The 21,517-nt window shown below is 45.9% G+C and overlaps 1 protein-coding gene and 1 long non-coding RNA gene across 2 annotated transcripts in view; both read left to right on the top strand.

Moving 5' to 3' along the window:
• EDN3 (endothelin 3) overlaps positions 1-21,517 on the top strand; it is a 527,748-nt gene that overhangs the window by 237,937 nt on the left and 268,294 nt on the right. The gene's annotated exons all lie outside the window — the stretch shown is intronic.
• LOC310709307 lies at positions 1,334-3,575 on the top strand. Its single transcript, XR_014527454.1, has 2 exons — positions 1,334-2,797; positions 3,110-3,575. It is a non-coding gene; the product is annotated as an uncharacterized lncRNA (long non-coding RNA).

Raw genomic sequence — 21,517 nt, 5'->3', positions numbered from 1 at the left:
CTTGAGGGTGGTAAAAGAAAGTGCCCATTTAATCATTATCTGTACCCCGCATAGTTCCTATTTTCATACAGTGCCCCACAAAATGTCATACAAAAGCAGCATCGTTTGTTGCAAAGGTAAAATAAAGTCGTACCTCAGAAGTCGAACACCTTGCGACCCGAACATTTTGACTCCCGAATGCCGCAAACCCATAAGTAAATGTTCCAGTTTGTGAACGTTCTTTGGAACCCGAACGTCCAACATGGGTTCTGCTGCTTCCGATTGGCTGCAGGAGCTTCCTGCAGCCAATCAGAAGCTGTGCCTCGGTTTCCAAACGTTTCAGAAGTTGGACGGATTTACGGAACGGATTCCGTTCAACTTCTGAGGTACAACTGTATTTCATCAGGCCTTTCAAATCAGGAAAATCACCATTCATTGATATTTTTTTAAAGGGAAAATGATGCTCTCAAGCATTTAAATTAAGTAAAATACTCCATTATTCCATTTGATCAAATTTACATTAAAGCTTAAAGTACATTTTTAAAAGCCTGAAATGCAGTTATAGTGATACTGTCTAAAAAGCAGTCTGTTAACACATTCAGTAATAGGTTTTTTAGACGTCAACAGAGATGGGATAAATGCGTCAGATTTTTGAGAGCAACTGGTTCCATACGGTTGGATCCTGTTCTACCTCCCATATAAGCACAGCAATTGAAGGAAGAATTCTAATCAGGGCCTTCACTGTTGGCGATTGGTTCTGTACTACTGGGAGTAATGACTAAAACAAACTTCCATGCTAGCTGGTTGTGTTGCATTTTCTTTGCCACCCCAAAGCATGCGTTGATTCCAACATATGAGCAGTCTTCTCAAGCACTCACCTTGCCACATAATACAGACCAGTATCCTAACAGTTTTCATCTTAATCATCCATAAAAGATAAAGGCTTACAAAAGCCCTTAAATTGAAACCACAGATAAAAACAACAGTGGCAACAGACAGTAAGAAAATAATAGAGAACATAAAAGATAACAACGAATACAGTTCACTCAGTTAAATGCCTTGGGAAATAATAATGATCTTGGAATTATAATAATAATAATAATAATTTATTATTTGTACCCCGCCCATCTGGCTGGGTATGTCAGTATCGATGCTTCCCTAACCCAGGTATGAAAGGATTCCTCAGATGGGGTGTCACCACTGAAAAATGTTTTTTGGGGGGGCTCAACAAGGTACAGTAACATTTGCAAACATCTGTTGGTGATGTTCCATGGAGAAGCTAGTCTTTTTAACAGGTGTTTGCTCATTGGCCCAGTCAGGTTGCATGGTGCGCCTGCCAAATTAATGCTGGATCTCCACGCAAGGTAATCTCAAAAACTAATTTGAGGAACTAGAGCGGATTGTATTCTGGTGCTTCCCTTTTCAGAGTAAATACTCTGAACCTCTGTAACAAGTTATGTGTGGTTGAAGCTACAGTAGTAGTTTCTGCTGCCGTTTCCACCATCTGCTTAGCAGAGATAACGTCACTGCTCTGCACACCAACAAACATGGCTTAATTCTGACCCTACTTGGATGTGAAATCAGAATGGCAACCATCCTATGCACAATTATTAGGGAATTGAAGTCCCATTTGAGTAAACCTTTTGGATGAGGCATTGGACCGGGCATGTCTGCACTACCTCATGTGGCATGCATGGTCCTCTTAAACCTTTGTTTTGGAAGGAAAAATTAGTACCGGGCTACCAAGAATACTACTTCAGTGATGCATGCATCAGTGATGTTTCTGGGCGGCAAGCCTTGGAATTAATCCAGCAAAAAAAAATGCTATTGAATACATTTATCAAGCAGAGCCACATACTGAAAGAGAACGGCTAGTAGCATTTCAATATTTGCATTCCTCCTTTCTGTTTAACAAGCATCCAAGGTGGCTAATAAAATGTATAAAATTCCCAAACAGTAAAATATGTCGAAAGAACGGTAGAAACACCCAAAATTAAATATGAAAGGGATATATCCCAACTTCTTCTTATATATTTTATCCACCCCCAAAGGCCCTCTAGAAATAAAAAATGTTTTCACGAGTTGAAAGGCAAACGAGTGAGGGGGGGGGCTGGGTACAAGTGAAGGTCCTGTTCTGTGTGCCCACATATATCTTTTCCAATTGCAGGGAAACGCCAAGTAAGGTCTCAGTCACTTACCTGAATTGAATGGGTAGGTGGAGGAGGTTCTTGAGATAGCCTGGCGCAAGGGAGCTCAGAAATAAATTGGAAATGAGTTAAGAATGGTGGAATTCTATGTCCCACATAGCAAGTCCCTATGTAATAGTCAAACGGCTGCACTTGGCATCAGTTGATGCTTCTGAACACTCTTCAGGGCAATGCCACATACAGTGGTTCCTCGGTTTGCGAACTTAATCCGTTCCGGAAGTCCATTCTTAAACCGAGGTGCACTTTCCCTAATGAGGCCTCCCGCTGCCTGTGCCCTTCCACCGTTTGGCTTCCATTCTTAGACCGAGGTAAAGTTTGCAAACCGGGACACTACTTCCGGTTTTGCGGAGTTTGTAAACTGAGTACAGTGGACGCTCGGGTTACAAACGTAATCCGTGTGGGAGGCATGTTCACAACCCATAGCACTGCGTCTGCGCGCACGCAGGTTGTGATTCAGCGCTTATGCACATGCGCAACCACCGAAACCCGGAAGTAACCCGTTCTGGTACTTCCAGGTTTCGGTGTGTCCGTAACCCCAAAAAATGCAACCTGCAGAGTCTGTAACCCAAGATACGACTGTAGTTTGTAAACAGGGCTGTTCTTAAACTGAGGTACAGTGGTGCCCCGCAAGACGAATGCCTCGCAAGACGGGAAACTCGCTAGACGAAAGAGTTTTCCGTTTTGGAGGTGCTTCGCAAAACGAATTTCCTATGGGCTTGCTTTGCAAGACGACAATGTCTTGCGAGTTCCTGCTGGTTTTTTTTCCTCCCCCCCCCTTTTTCTAAGCCGCTTATCATCTGATCCGATCAGCAGATAAGCCGCTAATAGCGCTAATCCGCTAATCCGTCAATGGGCTTGCTTCGCAAGACGAGAAAACCGCTAGACGAAGAGAATCACAGAATGGATTCTTTTCGTTTTGCGAGGTACCACTGTAGAGTATTTTACTGTCCTCTATATTTGCTGTCACAAAGGCCACTGGAAGATCAGACCTCGCCAGGAGTAGGAGCAATTGGCTTGATATGTAGACAGAACTGTTTGCCCAGTAACAGGCACACGTATAAACATGTTTTTAATGTGCACCTTCCTTGGTTCACTTGGGTGTTACATCAGAAACGGGGTATAAAAATCTTGAAATTAAGCCGGTGTATTCCTGGTGCTTACTGCCATGTTGATTTTTCTTAAAAAGGGCATGTGTGTTTTATGCAAACATTTATTGAAACATCCAGGAATTTTTTATATATATAAAAAAAACTGAAGGCCAACTCAACACATCAAATCAGAAGCACAATAAAATAATTCAGAACCATAAACGCATCAACAAATGTATTGAAATGTTTTAATAGGAGCTTTTTTATTATTTAAGAAATAAAGTACTGGTATTTTCCCATACTTGATGCTTGTTTAAGATTACTTTGTCCTTCTAAATTAATCCAAGCTCGGTTACCTTGAAAGTAGCCAACAGTTGGTGAGTCCTTGGCAGTAGATTTCTCCTTGAATACATCAGATTAGGTAGCTAGGTAAGGCAGTTCACAGAGCTCCTGATCCAGCACTTTGGAGCAGCTCCAATCTGACCTGGGATGATCTAGGACTAAAACTGTTTCGGGGACCTAGCACAGTGCTTAATCAGGATTTAAAACCGAAATTAAATATGGTTTGGAGGGTGGAAAGCACACAGACTGCGTGCACGCACCCCCCCCCCACACACACCCATTTTCACAGGCTCATATAAGTTCAGCACAAACAGTTGGGCCTGGTGAGCATTTAAGGTCCCCAAACCTAATCTGCAAGTTGCCATCTGAATGGATTTTATTCTGATCCTGATCTGATTTTAGGGTGTATTTTAATTGTTTTAATTGACTGTCTGATTTTATGTTAATGCGTTATACATTTGATGTTAGCCGCTCTGAGTCCGGTTTTGGGTGGGGTATAAATAAGAATTATTATTATTATTATTATTGCACACACACACACAAATTCTGGGCAAACAAATGCTTCAGTTAAGTTCTGGAGATTTCTCTCTCTTTCTGGATAGTGTTAACAAAACTCCACTGTTATGTACTAAGCTTGGATCCTAGAACAATAGGCAGGTACGATCCTAGAATGCAACAACTGATTGGCTTGCAGGAGAAGACCAGTCAGGCTCCCGGAGGAAGTTAATCAGCCTATTAGGCTGGTAGGATCATTGAATGCAACAACTGATTGGCCTGCTGGTAAAGACCAATCAGGCTCCAGGAGGGAAAGCAGAATCAGCCAATCAGATGGGATTCATTGTTTAAATAATGTATATAAAGGCCTGAGGTTTGGGAGGAATTCAACACTGTTTTACAAGCTGCAATAAAGAGCATGAAATCACTGCAGGACTCCCAAGTATATTTTCATCCACAAAGCCCTTATACATGGATTTATTGAAGATAATCAAGGTGCATGTAGAAATATTACAGCCCAATAGGCTGTTCTATGGCTCTGTGTGAAGATGGTTCGGAGCTTTTTATGAAGTTCTCTGTGGAGCTCTTTAAGAACGAAGTGAGTTCTCCCTTTTTGGGTTTGCCATCACTAGACTGCCATGAGATTACAAAGGAGGAAGGGAGGTGTTTTCCTGCTCTCTGGCAGAGCCAATAGAAAGTAGAATATTGCTGTGCCTACATTTCTCAACCTCCCTTGGGGTCTACAAAGGGGGAAAGGCAGCGTTGTTATTCCTTTTACCTATTACTAATACACAGGTTTGCTATCACTAAATGAACCCTGAGGGGGCAGAACAATGGTCCACCCTATCCATTGTCCCTCATGAGAAGAGAAGACTCCCTGATGTTGGGAAAGATGGAGGGCACAAGGAGAAGGGGACGACAGAGGACGAGATCTTTGGACAGTGTTCTCGAAGCTACAAACATGAGCCTGACCAAACTGCGGGAGGCAGCGGAAGACAGGAGTGCCTGGCATGCTCTGGTCCATGGGGTCACGAAGAGTCGGACACGACTAAACAACAACAACATCCATTGTCCCAAAACAGGCTATTGAGAAGGTTTAGCTAACCAAAATAGCTGACCCAGTTTCTTATTAATCTTTGCCAGTTCATGGCTTACCTGCAATAATTCATGTGAATGTATGTGAAGGGGGGGGGGACACTTGTTGGTGAGAATGCCAAAGTTGGCATGCTATACTTCTGATCATTGTAGTTCTCTGTACTTTTATACTTCCACTATATTATTTATATGTGAGCAGGGTAGCCATAATTACCATGGCTTCTGCATTTGCTAGCCTTTCTCTGAACATCTCTAACGTTTTTACTTTTTTATTGCATTTCATAATTTCAGAAACATACATAACAATTTAACAGATTCTGGTGAAGATCCAAAGTACTATGAAGCTAATTGCATGAGCCCAAGGGAGCTTGAAACAAACTGTGAACACACACCTGCTGTGTGGCAAATGGTGTGCAAAAGCTTTTTGCAATAGCGCATAGGGATCAGACGCTCAAGGGAAACAAAGCTGGTCAACAGCTCCACTGACCTAGCGCAAGCTCCTTACAGAAACCTAAGCAGTTTGGGGGTTGGTCCTTGAATGTTTGTATCTTGACATTCATGGTAGAAAAACCCCACTATAAGTAAGTCAGAAATTAATTTGTTAAAAGGGGGGGAGGCATGTCAAAAATGCTTAGTTGTTTTTTGTTTGGGTTGGGGTTTTTTTGGGTGTATTTTATTTGTTCTCTGGAGCCATCCAGTGTTGCATGTTTATAACAAATTCAAAACATTTTTTGACTAATGTAGATTCGTCCTCATAGGAATCTGCCTTATTCAGAGTCAGACCATTGGTCCATCTTTCTCAGTATTGTCTACTCTGACTAGAAGTGGGTCTCCAGGGTTTCAGACAGGATCTCCCCAGCACTGTTTGGAGATAGCAGGGATTGAATAGGGGAGCCTTACGCAGATAAAGCATGTCCTCTACCACTGAGCTGCAGAAGGCAATATTCTATAAATGCGGTTATTTTTGTACACCTTCCTTAGACTATAAGATTTTTAAAGTGTTCAAAATCTGCTTTTAAATTTATCCTAATGCTATTACGTACCTGCATTTAAATATATATATATATGCCCTTTTCTAGATGAAAAAATATCCCAACAGATCCATACGTCACCCATGCGGGTGTGAATTATTGGATGTACAAAGGGTTCTTGAATCTGTAATAACTTTTGAAGAAAGCCCAGGATGCCTTGGAAAAGTTTGAAAATGAGCCCATGTAGTAGACACAATCTATACGTCGCCTGCAATGATTAGGGAGTAAAGGTATGGATTTCATTTGAGTTAATAAAAGTGTCACGGTGACAAAATCCCAGCTGTGTTGTGTAGATAAACAACAGGTTCAATTTCACAACGTTATGCAACCTCCTTAAAAAAATGATGTTTTTATTAAGCTGATCCTATCCAAGACAGAAGGCACAGCTGGGAGGAAAAACCAAACAAAATCCAAATGGTACTTTTCAGGAGCAGGAAATGTAAACGCTGACCCAGTGATCACAACTAATACGCCATCGGTCTTCAGCGTAATCGCAAACTGCGTTCAAAGAACCTTAAGTAACAATTGTCCTGATAGGAGAGACTTGTAGGAAATGGAAATCATCAACTGAGGACTTCCACATACAGTGGTACCTCGGGTTAAGTACTTAATTTGTTCTGGAGGTCCGTACTTATCCTGAAACTGTTCTTAACCTGAAGCACCACTTTAAAATGGGGCCTCCCGCTGCCACCGGAGCACGATTTCTGTTCTCATCCTGAAGCAGAGTTCTTAACCCGAGGTACTATTTCTGGACTAGCGGAGTCTGTAACCTGAAGTGTATGTAACCCGAGGTACCACTGTAATCTCTTTATATATGGATTTTGAAAATAACACAGCACTTAAACCAGTAACAGAACTGAGTTTACATACTAAGGCTTTGCCAATATGCTTATTTTGCAGACAGGCTAATATGGAAAGTGTTTCCGGGAGGGCCAAAACTTGAAAACTTCAGCATTAAAAGAATGCAGGATATGCTGCACTCTTAATTTCAGAGAAGTGAAATGGCTTGCTCAACTTTTGCCATTTAGTGCAAGGCAAGCTTGGAGCTTTCATCAAAGAGCAAGGGACAAGCTATTTCAATATTCCTTGCTGTTTGGGCACCTTGATTATGGCATGGTCCATTCATTCTTGTTGTTTGGTGATGAAATATTAACAATCTGGATGTTACAAACTAACCTGTTAGCATTATTTAGGCTGTCAGACCCTGTCTCAGAGACATTGTGAAGCCACAATGTTTAACTTAAATTTTAACTTAAAATTTTAAAGGGGGAATAGAATCATAGAATCATAGAATCATAGAGTTGGAAGAGACCACAAGGGCCATTGAGTCCAACCCCCTGCCAAGCAGGAAACACCATCAGAGCACTCCTGACATATGGTTGTCAAGCCTCTGCTTAAAGACCTCCAAAGCAGGAGACTCCACCACACTCCTTGGCAGCAAATTCCACTGTCAAACAGCTCTTACTGTCAGGAAGTTCTTCCTAATGTTTAGGTGGAATCTTCTTTCTTGTAGTTTGGATCCATTGCTCCGTGTCCGCTTCTCTGGAACAGCAGAAAACAACCTTTCTCCCTCCTCTATGTGACATCCTTTTATATATTTGAACATGGCTATCATATCACCCCCTTAACCTCCTCTTCTCCAGGCTAAACATGCCCAGCTCCCTTAGCCGTTCCTCATAAGGCATCGTTTCCAGGCCTTTGACCATTTTGGTTGCCCTCCTCTGGACACGTTCCAGTTTGTCAGTGTCCTTCTTGAATTGTGGTGCCCAGAACTGGACACAGTACTCCAGGTGAGGTCTGACCAGAACAGAATACAGTGGCACTATTACTTCCCTTGATCTAGATGCTATACTCCTATTGATGCAGCCCAGAATTGCATTGGCTTTTTAGCTGCCGCGTCACACTGTTGGCTCATGTCAAGTTTGTGGTCAACCAAGACTCCTAGATCCTTTTCACATGCACTGCTCTCAAGCCAGGTGTCACCCATCTTGTATTTGTGCCTCTCATTTTTTTTGCCCAAGTGCAATACTTTACATTTCTCCCTGTTAAAATTCATCTTGTTTGTTTTTGCCCAGTTCTCTAATCTGTCAAGGTCGTTTTGAAGTGTGATCCTGTCCTCTGGGGTGTTAGCCACCCCTCCCAGTTTGGTGTCATCTGCAAATTTGATCAGGATGCCCTTGAGTCCATCATCCAAGTCGTTGATAAAGATGTTGAATAAGACCGGGCCCAAGACAGAACCCTGTGGCACCCCACTAGTCACTCTTCTAAATAAATAAAAAAAAAATATTTTAAAAGAATGAAAATTGTGTGCAAAGTCTTAGGTCCTGTGCCAGTGTTATCTCTTTATTAATCATACAGGAAATATGTTGCACCAATTCATGCTTTACTTGTACAACTGAAGTACCAAAAGTTTGTTGTTTGAATTGTGCACTCATATGTCCCAAAATAAGTTTGTGCTCAGCGGGGGAAGGAGGAGACCTTGGGGTTAGGGTCATGGAGCTGGTGGTTTTTAAGGAAAGGAACCATAATTAGTTTGGGAAATTGGCCATATTGTCATGGATGATTTAGCTGAGATTCCTGCATTGCAGAGGGTTGAACTAGATGATAAGTGATGTATATTCTCAGAAGGTAACCATTTAATATATTTTGTTAATTTAACATAAGCATAATTACAGAATCATAGAAGTGTATAAGGTAAATGTTATGGATGTGCTTTCACTGTGTTATTACGTACTCTGCTATTTCAGTTTTGATCTGAAATGTTTTTATTTGTTGTAAATTAAATTTCAAAGAGGTAGACCAAGTCCTAGAATGAGGAAAGCTTTCTCTGACTCTTAGCCATGAACGAAACAAAGAAAAAAAATTCCTTCCAGTAGCACCTTAGAGACCAACTAAGTGTGTTATTGGTATGAGCTTTTGTGTGCATGCACACTTCTTCAGATACACTGAAACAGAAGTCACCAGACCCTTATATATAGTGAGAGGGTGGAGAGGAGTATTACTCAGAAGGGTGGTGGGAATGGGTGATTGGCTGTAGTAGTAAACCTGTTCACGACTGTTAACGACTGCAATTGGTCTTACAGGAAAAAGGAAGGGGTGAGATGGCTAAAAATATCATGTATAATGAGGTAAGATTCCAATATCTCTGTTCAGACCAGGTCTCTCCATGGTTTTAAGTTTGGTAATAATTTGCAATTCAGCAACTTCTCTTTCCAGTCTATTCTGAAATTCTTTTGTAATAAGACAGCGACTTTGAGATCTTGTATAGAATGTCCTGGGAGACTGAAGTGTTCTCCTACTGGTTTCTCTGTCTTGTGATTCCTGATATCAGATTTATGTCCATTTATCCTTTGGTGTATAGGGATGCGGGTGGTGCTGTGGGTTAAACCACAGAGCATAGGACTTGCTGCTCAGAAGGTCGGCGGTTCGAATCTCCGTGATGGGGTGAGCTCCCATTGCTCAGTCCCAGCTCCTGCCCACCTAGCAGTTCGAAAGCACCCTTAAGTGCAAGTAGATAAATAGATACCGCTTTAGAGCAGGAAGGTAAACAGCGCTTCCGTGTGCGGCGCTGGTGCTGGCTCGCCAGTGCAGCTTCGTCACGCTGGCCACATGACCCGGAAGTGTCTTCGGACGGCGCCGGCTCCCAGCCTCTTGAGCGAGATGAGCGCGCAACCCTAGAGTCGGTCACGACTGGCCCGTACAGGCAGGGGTACCTTTACCTTTATCTGCGGGAAGGTAAACAGCGTTTCTGTGCGCTGCTCTGGTTCACCAGAAGCGGCTTAGTCATGTTGGCCACATGACTGTACGCCGGCTCCCTCGGCCAATAAAGCGAGATGAGCACCGAAACCCCAGAGTTGGCTACGACTGGACCTAATGGTCAGGGGTCCCTTTACTTTTACCTTATCCTTTGGTGTAGGGTTTGGCCTGAAGGCTGTGTACTCCCTCTGGAATCAGAGGTGGTGTGCCTCTAAATACCAGTTTCTGTGCAGCACAAGAGGGGAATGTAGGAAGCTGCCAAACACCAAGACAAACCATCTAGTTCAGCATTGTCTGCACTGATTGGCAGTGGTTCTCCAGGGTCTCAGGCCTGGTTCTCTCCCAGCCTCACCTGGAGATGCTAGGGATTGAATCAGAGACGACCTGCATCCAAAGCTGATGCTCTGCCACTGAGCTATGGTACTCTCCCCCCCCCCCCCCCACAAGCGGGAGTTGTGGCTCCATGGATGAGTGCATCCGTTGCCGTGAGAGGTCCCTTGGTCCAGCCCCTGGCATCCTTCTCCAGGTAAGGAAGACTCCAACCTAAAATCCTGGAGAGCGGCTGCAAGTCAGTGCAGACAATATTGCCCTTCCGTTGTGTGCTGCTGAGCTCGTGTCCTGCTTTGTAGGCTTGGAAGCGCCCGCTATTTCCCTCCCTGCTGCACTGAAGCATCCAAGTCCAGAGCCTTACAGATAGGATGGGAGCAGACGTTTTTTAAATGGGAGCATTGAATTGCAAATCCCAGTTTTAAATTGGAAGCGTTGCATTGCATTTCACGCCGCCTGCACAGGAGGCAAAGCCAGGCTGCACCCATCCCTGACGGTCCCCTATTGCAATACCCGCTTCTTATCTCTATGGTATCATAGGCGACTCCGGAGAGGGAAGAGCATCGCTCTACTCCCGGAAGTCTCGCCCCACGTGGTCCTTACAAGCTTCCCCTCTCCGCCTACCATTACCCACAAACCACCTTGCCGTGGCACAGAGGCACACATTGAAGAGGGAGCTACCTTAGTCTGGGATGGGGCTATTCCTGGTTCAGATCAAGAAGCCATTTTCAAGTGCCTCCCAGTTTACAGAAGGCGAGGGCGAGATGCAAACAACTTTTCACGTGGCTGCGCATAGGAGCCAACTCCTAGGGGATTTATTTTATTTTTGTAGATATGGACAGATATAGTTTTAGTTTTCTTTTGTGCTTGTTTTTAAATGATCCACGCCGGTGTTAGCATTTTCACTTTTATATGTTTTTAAGTAAGGCTGTAGTCGTCCCCCCCTCCCGCATTTTCTTCTTGGTTAAATCGTGTCCGACTCTTCGTGACCCCATGGACCACAGCACGCCAGGCACTCCTGTCTTCCACTGCCTCCCGCAGTTTGGTCAGACTCATGTTCGTAGCTTCAAGAACACTGTCCAACCATCTCGTCCTCTGTCATCCCCTTCTCCTTGTGCCCTCCATCTTTCCCAACATCAGGGTCTTTTCCAGGGAGTCTTCTCTTCTCATGAGGTGGCCAAAGTATTGGAGCCTCAGCTTCAGGATCTGTCCTTCCAGTGAGCACTCAGGGCTGATTGCCTTAAGAATGGAGAGGTTTGATCTTCTTGCAGTCCATGGGACTCTCAAGAATCTCCTCCAGCACCATTATTCAAAGGCATCAGTTCTTCGGCGATCAGCCTTCTTTATGGTCCAGCTCTCACTTCCATACATCACTACTGGGAAAACCAAACCTTTAACTATACGGACCTTTGTTGGCAAGGTGAGGGTCTGCATAAAAGGCGGATCTACACGGATCCTCATGGATCCTCCACTTTTTAAAAATTAATTCCAACAAATGCAGTGTCAAATCACACCTAGAAGGCACGCCTACAAACTGGACTATAAAAAACGTGGATCCAACACTTTGCCGCGCTGCAGTACCATAAAAACATGGATCCGAGGCACGGATCCTCATGAATTCATATGATTTTTATATTGAAACAAAATAAAAACACCATGCTACTGTAGACCACATCTTAGTCTGTAGGAGGAACCAAAAAAATCACGCATCCACTGTTTCGTGGTGCCGCAATGGCGCAAAAACATGGTTAAAAAACACGGATCCTCATGAATCCTCATGATTTTTGCACTAGATTAGCCCAAACTCACTTTCAAATTACACATCATGTCCAGGGGCACAACATCCACCACAGAAATCACGGATCCATGGCTTCCTGGCCATACCATGGCACAAAAACGTGGTTTTCAAGAACAGATCCTCATGGATCCTCACACTTTTTGCATTGGACCAACCCAAACTCACTGTCAAATCACACATCATAGCCAGGGGCACAACCTACACCACAAAAAACTCAGATCCACGCCTGCCTGACCACGCCCTGGCCCAAAAACGTGGTTCCGAAGCACGGATCCTCATGAATCCTTGTGATTTTTGCACTAGATCAACCCAAAGTCACCATCAGATCAAACATCATGGCCATGGGCACAGCATCTACCACAAAAATCACGGATCCACGGCTTCCTGGCGAAACCGTGGCCCAAAAACGTGGTTTTCAAGAACGGATCTTCATGGATCCTCACGCTTTTTGCATCAGGCCACCCCAAACTCACCATCAAATCACACATCATGTCCAGGGGCACAGCCTGCACCACAAAAATCACGGATCCACGGCTTCCTGACCATACCGTGGCCCAAAAACGTGGTTTTGAAGCACGGGTCCTCATGGATCCTCACGCTTTTTGCATCGGGCCACCCCAAACTCACCGTCAAATCACACATCATGTCCAGAGGCACAGCCTGCACCACAAAAATCACGGATCCACGGCTTCCTGACCATACCGTGGCCCAAAAACGTTGTTTTGAAGCACGGATCCTCATGGGTCCTCACGCTTTTTGCATTGGGCCAACCCAAACTCACCGTCAAATCACACATCATTCCCAGGGGCACAGCCTGCACCACAAAAAAATCGGATCCACGCCTGCCTGGCCACTCCATGGCCCAAAAACGTGGTTTTAAAGCACGGATCCTCATGGATCCTCACTCTTTTTGCATTGGGCCAACACAAACTCACCGTCAAATCACACATCATGTCCAGGGGCACAGCCTGCACCACAGAAAACTCGGATCCACGGCTTCCTGGCCACTCCAAGGCCCAAAAACGTGGTTCCGAAGCACGGATCCTCATGGATCCTCACGCTTTTTGCATTGGGCCAACCCAAACTCACTGTCAAATCACACATCATGTCCAGGGGCACTGCCTGCACCACAAAAAACTCGGATCCACGGCTTCCTGGCCAATCCAAGGCCCAAAAACGTGGTTTTAAAGCACGGATCCTCATGGATCCTCACGCTTTTTGCATTGGGCCAACCCAAACTCACTGTCAAATCACACATCATGTCCAGGGGCACTGCCTGCACCACAAAAAACTCGGATCCACGGCTTCCTGGCCACTCCAAGGCCCAAAAACGTGGTTTTGAAGCACGGATCCTCATGGATCCTCACGCTTTTTGCATTGGGCCAACCCAAACTCACTGTCAAATCACACATCATTCCCAGGGGCACAGCCTACACCACAAAAAACTCGGATCCACGGCTTCCTGACCATACCGTGGCCCAAAAACGTGGTTTTAAAGCACGGATCCTCATGGATCCTCACTCTTTTTGCATTGGGCCAACCCAAACTCACTGTCAAATCACACATCATTCCCAGGGGCACAGCCTGCACCACAGAAAACTCGGATCCACGGCTTCCTGGTCACTCCATGGCCCAAAAACGTGGTTCCGAAGCACGGATCCTCATGGATCCTCACGCTTTTTGCATTTGGCCACCCCAAACTCACTGTCAAATCACACATCATGTCCAGGGGCACAGCCTGCACCACAAAAAACTCGGATCCACTGCTTCCTGGCAATGCCATGGCCCCAAAATGTGGTTTTGAAGCACGGATCCTCATGGATCCTCACGCTTTTTGCATTGGGCCACCCCAAACTCACCGTCAAATCACACATCATTCCCAGGGGCACAGCCTGCACCACACAAAAATCGGATCCACGCCTGCCTGGCCACTCCATGGCCCAAAAACGTGGTTTTAAAGCACGGATCCTCAAGGATCCTCACTCTTTTTGCATTGGGCCAACCCAAACTCACTGTCAAATCACACATCATTCCCAGGGGCACAGCCTGCACCACAGAAAACTCGGATCCACGGCTTCCTGGTCACTCCATGGCCCAAAAACGTGGTTCCGAAGCACGGATCCTCATGGATCCTCACACTTTTTGCATTGGGCCACCCCAAACTCACTGTCAAATCACACATCATGTCCAGGGGCACAGCCTGCACCACAAAAAACTTGGATCCACTGCTTCCTGGCAATGCCATGGCCCAAAAATGTGGTTTTGAAGCACGGATCCTCATGGATCCTCACGCTTTTTGCATTGGGCCACCCCAAACTCACCGTCAAATCACACATCATTCCCAGGGGCACAGCCTGCACCACAAAAAAATCGGATCCACGCCTGCCTGGCCACTCCATGGCCCAAAAAGGTAGTTTTAAAGCACGGATCCTCATGGATCCTCACTCTTTTTGCATTGGGCCAACCCAAACTCACTGTCAAATCACACATCATGTCCAGGGGCACTGCCTGCACCACAAAAAACTCGGATCCACGGCTTCCTGGCCACTCCAAGGCCCAAAAATGTGGTTTTGAAGCACGGATCCTCATGGATCCTCACGCTTTTTGCATTGGGCCACCCCAAACTCACCGTCAAATCACACATCATTCCCAGGGGCACAGCCTGCACCACAAAAAAATCGGATCCACGCCTGCCTGGCAATGCCATGGCCCAAAAATGTGGTTTTGAAGCACGGAGCCTCATGGATCCTCACTCTTTTTGCATTGGGCCAACCCAAACTCACCGTCAAATCACACATCATTCCCAGGGGCACAGCCTGCACCACAGAAAACTCGGATCCACGGCTTCCTGGTCACTCCATGGCCCAAAAACGTGGTTCCGAAGCACGGATCCTCATGGATCCTCACGCTTTTTGCATTGGGCCACCCCAAACTCACTGTCAAATCACACATCATGTCCAGGGGCACAGCCTGCACCACAAAAAACTTGGATCCACTGCTTCCTGGCAATGCCATGGCCCAAAAATGTGGTTTTGAAGCACGGATCCTCATGGATCCTCACGCTTTTTGAATTGGGCCAACCCAAACTCACTGTCAAATCACACGTCATAGCCAGGAGCAGAGCCTGCACCATAAAAATTATGGATCCACGGCTTCCTGGAAGCGCCATTGCCCAAAAAGGTAGTTTTGAAGCACGGATCCTCAAGGATCCTCACTCTTTTCGCATTGGGGCTCCCCAAACTCACCATCAAATCACACATCATAGCCACGGGCACCACTCACAAATCATGAGTTGCACTACAAAAATCACAAAAATCCCCTTACCTGCACTGTTAATGTCACCACTGCAATATTATTATTAGAGCCAATAGGAGAATATTTGACTACCGTATTTTTCGCTCTATAGGACAACTTTTTACCCTCCAAAAATTAGGGGAAATGTGTGTGCGTCCTATGGAGCGAATGCAGGCTCCTTGGCTTCAGCGATAGCAACACGAAGCCTCCGAAGTGCAGAGGGAGTGCTCCCTCCACGCTCCAGAGGCTACGCGTTGCTTTCGCTGAAGCCTGGAGAGCGAGAGGAGTCGGTGCGCACCGACCCTTCTCGCTGTCCAGGCTTCAGGGATAGCTGCCTGAAGCCTTTGGAGCACAGCACAAGTTCCTGCTGATCTCCGAAGGCTTGTGGTAAGCCGCCTGAAGCCTGGAGAACGAGAGGGGTCGGTGCACACCGATCCCTCTTGCTCTCCAGGCTTTGCTTCTCTGGAGAGGCACTGCACAATGTTTCCTCTCTGCGCAGCGCCCCTTCAGTGAAGCTGGAGGAGAAATGGAAGGGGCTCCGTTTCTCATCCCGCTTCGCTGAAGGGGCGCTGAGCGGAGAGGGGGATATTTTTTTTTCCCTTGTTCTCCCCCTCCTATGGTTCGGTGCGTCCTATAGAGTGAAAAATACGGTATATATTGTACCAAGATATGGTTCATCTTCAAGAACAGATCAAATACATGCCAAAGTATTAAAGAGGAGAAAAAATATGAAACTGCTTACATACTGTCAACTAATATCCAGATTCAAGAAAGACTGTATGGCAAACATACAGTGAAAATCAGTGAAAAGATAGAATCTGAGTCCATCATAACAGAGTTCTACCTTCTGGGTAAAATTTATAAACTATTACTCAAATATGACACCAAGCCCGAACAAGCAAAACCTTATATGACAAAATGGATGCAAAAATTTTAAGAGCAGTTCACAGTAGAACAGTGAGAACAATTATGAATAAAGGAATAAAATTTACTGCAAATTAAGCCCTAAAACAAAATTGGTACAGTGGAACCTCGGGTTGCAGACATAACCCATGACTGAGGCACGTCCGCAACCCACAGCATTCGCATCCTGAAGCGCCACGTCTGCACAGGCACTGGTGCAATTTGGCGCTTCTGTGCATATGAAAGACCCAGTTCTCTGAGTGCATGTTCTGGAAGCTGGGCAATAGGGGCAGTACAGGATTCCTTTTGGTGTACTGACCTCCCCGCTGCTCCAAGGATTCCCTGCCCGAGCTGCTTCAGGTCATCGCGGATGTTCTCCTGGAGATACCTAGTTTGGTTGTCCTAGGGGATTTTAACATCCATGCCAACATGACCTTACAAGGGGCTGCTTGGGACTTCGTGGAAAGCATGGCCTCCATGGGGCTGTCCCTGAATAAGTTTGGCCCAACTCATAGTCACGGACATGCCTTAGACCTAGTGTTCACCAATAGTGACATGGCTGATATGACACTAGGTAAAAGTGAAACAAAAGAAGTGCCATGGTCAGATCACTTCCTGGTGCAACTGGACTTCTCCGTGACCCTTCTCCTCTGCAGGGAGGTGGGACCAATGTGGATGGTCTGCCCCCGCCACTTAATGAATCCAAATGGTTTCCAGAGAGTGGTAGGGCATGCTTTATCCCATGTTGATGGCCTTTCAGCTGATTCCCTGGTGGCCCGCTGGAATGTGGAGTTGACCAGGGCTATCGACTGTCTGGCTCCGAAGCGCCCTCTCCGACTGCATGGAGCCCTGACAGCCCCGTGGTTTTCTTTGGAGCTGCGGGTGAGGAAACAATCGCTGAGACGGCTTGAGTGCCAGTGGCAGAAAACTCATTCTGAATTGGACCGGACACAGGTTAGAGCTCAATGTCGAGCCTACCAAGTGGCGATAGCAATGGCGAAGAAGACTTTCTTCACCGCCTCTATAGCATCTACAGAAAATAGTAGCAGGAGACTCTTTCAGGTGGTTTGCAATTTAATGGAACCACCTTTACCACCGGGGCCTTGTAAAGACCCCAAGACCTCCTGCAACGATTTTTCAAATTTTTATGCAGATAAAGTTGCTCATATTCGGAAGGAGGTAGACACCACCGTGGGAGCAGGGTCGGGGCGAGAGAGTGCTAGAGCCCTGTCTGGTCAAGTTGCATGGAATTAATTTCAATCCGTTACCCCCGAGAATGTGGACAGGTTGCTTGGATGCGTGAAACCAACCACCTGTCTCCTTGATCCTTGCCCATCCTGGCTAATAAAAGCAAGCCGGGAAGGGCTGGGCAATGGGCTTCGTGGGGTGGTGAATGCTTCCCTCTGTGAGGGGGCATTCCCAGACCAGCTGAAAGAGGCGGTCATTAAACCGCTTCTTAAAAAAACATCTTCAGACCCGGCCAGTATGGCCAACTATCGCCCAGCCTCAAATCTTCCATTCTTGGGCAAGGTGATTGAGCGGGTGGTTGCTGAACAACTCCAGGCACGCCTGGAGGATGCAGACCATTTGGATCCCTTCCAATTGGGATTCAGGTCTCCTCATGGGACTGAAACTGCCTTGGTCGCGACAATCGATCATAACATCCTTCTGGACCGTCTAGAGGAGCTGGGAGCTGAGGGCACTGTTATACAGTGGTTCTGCTCCTTCCTCCTGGGCTGTGTCCAGAAAGTTGTGGTGGGGGATGAGTGTTCAGACTTACTTGTGGGGTGCCTCGGGGTTCCGTCCTCCCCTCCATGCTTTTTAACATCTACAGGAAGCTGCTGGGAGAGATCATCAGGGGGTTTGGGCTTGGTGTCCATCAATATGCGGATGATACCCAACTCTACCTCTCTTTCAACTCAGAACCAGTGAAGGTGGTGAAGGTCCTGTGTGAGTGCTTGGAGGCGGTTGGAGGATGGATGGCAGCTAGTGGATTGAGGTTGAATCCTGACAATAATGAAGTTCTGTTCTTGGGGGACAGGGGGTGGGCTGGTGTGAAGGACTCCCTGGTCCAGAATGGGGTAACTGTGCCCCTGAAGGGCCAGGTGCACAGCCTGGGAGTCATTTTGGACTCACAGCTGTCCATGGAGGTGCAGGTCAATTCTGTATCCAGGGCAGCTGTCTACCAGCTCCATCTGGTACACAGGCTGAGACCCTACCTGCCCGGAGACTGCCTCACTAGAGTGGTGCATGCTCTTGTTATCTTCCGCTTGGACTACTGCAATGTCCTCTACGTGGGGCTACCTTTGAAGGTGACCCAGAAACTACAACTAATCCAGAACGCAGCAGCTAGTCTGGTGACTGGGAGTGGCCACCAAGACCATATAACACATGTCCTGAAAGACTTACATTGGCTCCCAGTACATTTCTGAGCACAATTCAAAGTGTTGGTGCTGACCTTTAAAGCCCTAAACGGCCTCGATGCAGTATACCTGAAGGAGCATCTCCACGCCCATCATTCTGCCCAGACACTGATGTCCAGCACCGAGGGCCTTCTGGTGGTTCCCTCACTGTGAGAAGCAAAGTGACAAGGAACCAGGCAGAGGGCCTTCTTGGTTGTGGCGCCCGCCCTGTGGAATGTCGTCCCATTAGATGTCAAAGAGATAAACAACTACCTGACATTTAGAAGACATCTGACGACAGCCCTGTTTAGGGACGTTTTTAATGTGTGACTTTTTAATGTATTTTTATTTCATTTTTTGGGAAGCCACCCAGAGTGGCTGGGGAAACCCAGCCAGATGGGCAGGGTACAAATATATTTGTAGTAGTAGTAGTAGTAGTAGTAGTAGTAGTAGTAGTAGTAGTACTTTGTAGGATCTGATAATCTTTATAGGTCTTTTAAATTTCTAATCTATCTATCTATCTATCTATCTATCTATCTATCTATCTATCCCCTCCCCCGTTTCCCTTTCTGTACTTCCTTATCCTTATAAAATTGAATATATATATATATTTTTAAAATTTACGGCTCCACAGTTTTCTGGGTCGCCCCATATTCATTACCCAACCACCTATGCTGCTCATGGCCAGATCACTTTGGGGCACTGCCATGCTGTAAAAAGATTCTCATGAAGCACAGATCCCCATGGATCCTTAGGTTTTTTTTATGTTTGGTCACCATGAAATCACTATCAAATCACACATGATGTATATGACCACAGAACGAACCACAAAAACCACAGAGCACAGCCAAGGAACAAACACTATATTAAATACTTTAATCCTCATGGATCGGCATGATTGTTAAATGGACTCCACCAAATTATATTGTAAGATCACACCAATGTCCATGGAATGACCGAAATACAAACGCTATCTGAAATGGTTCTGCATTAGCAAGAACACTGAAATAAAATGACATTCATATTCATAGCTTCCACTGTGAAGAACTGCACCTGGAAATTTTTGACACTGCTAAACCTCAAGAATGTCCAAGGCAGAGATTGTGATGATCTTACCTGTGAATGTAAATTATCAAACCAACTAGATGGAGACCACCAAAGTAACCATGAAAAACAATCACCTGTCTTGCGTCAATTCAGCTACAAATGGTTTTGGGACAAAAGTTGGTTGCTTTGCAGGGGTAGTAATTATAAATGGAGGTTTAACTGCAAGTTTTTTTGAGAACAGATTTTGTCAGTGCAAACTTTGAAATAGGGGGTTTCCAACGTGGTGCCCATGGGAATCATGTTGCCTGCTGACAGCTTTCCTGGAGTCCACCACGTGTTTTTAGAAAAAGAACAGGATTAGTGGTGAATTGTGCCCAGCATGACTTCAGATTGTTCATGGTACATTTGACTGACTACAGGGGCGTATGAAGGGGCAGCGGGGTGATGGTGCCCCAGGGTGCCATGCTGGGGGGAGAGTGACAGTAAGGTCGCTGTACTGGCTGCCGCTCTTGCGGCAACTGTACAGGCAGCCCCTCTCGCAGCGACCGTATGGGCCATACGGGCAGCTGCTCTCGCGGCGACTGTACAGGCTGCTGCTCGCATAGCGTCCGTACAGGCAGCTCCTCTCACGGCGGCCGTACAGGCTGTATGGGCAGCCGCTCTCCTGGCGACCATACGGGCAGCCATGCATGCACAGTCCGTACAGGACATCATCCAGGACTTGTTACCATATTATAGCTGCCACAAAATCTATCGGCATGCCACCAGAACCAGGGAAGCCTTGCCAGTTGCAGCTCACACAGTTGAAGTGAAATAAAAGACAGAAGAGTAGATCGGGAAGAAAGTTCCCCAGACTGCAGGAAAAGATAACAGTAGCTCCAGCATCTGATTCAGTGCAGGCTGCTGAGGGGTTTGACTCCTTAAGATCACCAACTGACTATGAGACACCTGGAAAGCACTCAGCCTCAGATGACCTCCACTCCAAAAGGTGGGAAAGAGGATTTGACAGTGACCGATATTGATTATTTTGATAGCAGCCCCATATTCTCAACACAAAGTGAGAAGTGTTTGGACAAATCACTGATTTGTACATCAGTTCCCCCATGGCACAACTGTACCTTCCCCACACTCAGTCTACAAACCGTGGGACTTGGGTTCAGTTGGCAACATCTGTGTGTATGACTATGACATAAACACACTGAAAGGATCAAACTGGATAAATGATCGCATAATAGATGCCTTTCTTGCCTCCAGGGTGATCATGGCCAAAGAGCTAGGTCACAATGGAACAATTTTCCCACTTACCGTACTTGCCACTTCATGCAGATATGTCAAAGATTGCCAGTGCAAGCTCTGAAGAACTGTTTGAGATTTGGAGTGCTAAAGAAAGATGTTTTGATTATTCCAGTAAATGACAGAGAAGTCCACTGGAAACTGATAGTAATCATTTTTAAAAGGAAGACCATGCTCTATCTAGATTCCAAACATGGATTGAACCACTCTGTGATTGATGCAATAACATCCTTCTTAGCATGTCTGTATGAGATGGATTCAAAATATCCCTATAGTTTGGCAGCTGATCATTTTTTGCACCAACTGATATACCCAGGCAAGGTACCGTAATTCCAGTGACTACGGTCCTTTCACACGTACCATTGCCCATCTGATTGCTTCTGCTGCCCAATTACAGTTCATACAAAAGGATATGGCTGCCATTAGACCCTGGATTGCAAAAGAAATAATACAGTACTGT

The sequence above is a fragment of the Podarcis liolepis genome (assembly GCF_965112155.1).
Source record: "Podarcis liolepis genome assembly, chromosome: 6".
Taxonomy (NCBI): domain Eukaryota; kingdom Metazoa; phylum Chordata; class Lepidosauria; order Squamata; family Lacertidae; genus Podarcis; species Podarcis liolepis.
The sequence above is the reverse complement of the archived record's forward strand: the minus strand, read 5'-3'. Positions and strand labels throughout refer to the sequence as shown.